Genomic DNA, 1,393 nt, shown 5'->3' with positions numbered 1-1,393 from the left:
TCGGGATGACGAAGTGAAGAAGATGTTGGAAAGACTGGGGGGGGGGAAATGCGGGTTTGTGCTGGAAGGAGGGGTGGGGAGGGCAGGGGGAGCAGTAAGGGGGTTGGGATTTGGGAGGGAAGGCGTGAATGAATGGCAGGAAGGGGAAGTGGGAGTGGGAGGGTGGCCAGTGGATGCGTGTGTGTATGTGTATGTTATATATCTTGCCGGGCCTGACGCTGGCCAAAGTTAGAGCTGTTGGCTTATGGTTTTACCAAAATTAAAATTAAACCATAAAATGTACCAACGGACTTTATTCAATAAATTCAATCACTTAGCTTGCTACTAACGTAGGCCGTTCGCCTACGTTATCCTACCTTGCGTTGCAAGATTTGTTTACAATTGTGGCTTGGTTGGGGTAGCTTTGTTCCAATGTTAAGTAACTATAGTAACATAGTTACTAATCAATATTTGTGGCGGTTACACAACTAAATTTAATTTTTTGAGTGCTTGAGCCGTATGCGTTGAAACACGCACGTACGGTTCTGTGTGTGTGTGTGTGTTTAATGATCTGAGCCGTGCTTAGGGATGAGGAAAAAGGTACGGAAAACACACTGGACCTGAAGCTATGCAAAGAAATGTTACGGAAGCCAAAGATAAGCGAAGAGCCCCTTGGTGCTGTGAGGCGGTGCGTCTGGGTGTTGGCGAGGTGGTGCTGGGGCGGGCAACAAGACGAAGGGGCGCGGGTATGCGGCCTAATGAAGGACAGGCAGGCAGGGCCTAGGGGTGGTGCCCCTCATGGGGGCTCCCCACAGCGGCATCGTGGGGCCCTGGGGTGTGTATTGGCATGACACACGGGGTCATAGGCGGGCATGGGGGGCGGCACAACGGCAGGTGGGAAGGGTAGGTGGGATGGGTGGGTGGGTAGTGTGCGTGTGTGTGTGTGTGTGTGTGTGTATGTGTGTGTGTGTGTGTGTTGTATGTGTGTGCGTGGTTGAGTGCGTCGCGTAAGAATATGAGGCATTGTACGTTTGAGTCCGTATGTGCGTCTGTACTTTCTTAGTGTGTACATTCGATTGGGTCTTAGTCAAAGAGTTCGGGTCTTAGTCAAAGAGTCCCAAGCTTCGTCTTGGAAGATGCCCACCATGTTAAGCGCATCTCTTCCAGAATGGCACCCGATGGTGCCCTGGATGTGGATGTGCATGGGCCGGACAAGTTTGGTCTGCTATGGGACGCGACTTGCAAGCAGAACTTCCTTGTGTTTGAGTTTGGTCTGCTATGGGACGCGACTTGCAAGCAGAACTTCCTTGTGTTTGAGTTTTGTTTGCTATGGGACGCGACTTGCAAGCAGAACTTCCTTGTGTTTGAGTTTGGTTTGCTATGGGACGCGACTGCAAGCAGAACTTCCTTGTGT

General features: G+C 51.0%; 1 protein-coding gene across 1 annotated transcript in view; it reads left to right on the top strand.

Annotated features, from left to right (window-relative positions):
* VOLCADRAFT_97142 (uncharacterized protein) overlaps positions 1-1,393 on the top strand; it is a gene marked incomplete at both ends in the record, with an annotated part of 9,675 nt that overhangs the window by 6,326 nt on the left and 1,956 nt on the right. The window lies entirely within an intron of this gene.

This window comes from Volvox carteri, assembly GCF_000143455.1.
Source record: "Volvox carteri f. nagariensis unplaced genomic scaffold VOLCAscaffold_58, whole genome shotgun sequence".
NCBI lineage: Eukaryota > Viridiplantae > Chlorophyta > Chlorophyceae > Chlamydomonadales > Volvocaceae > Volvox > Volvox carteri.
The sequence above is the reverse complement of the archived record's forward strand: the minus strand, read 5'-3'. Positions and strand labels throughout refer to the sequence as shown.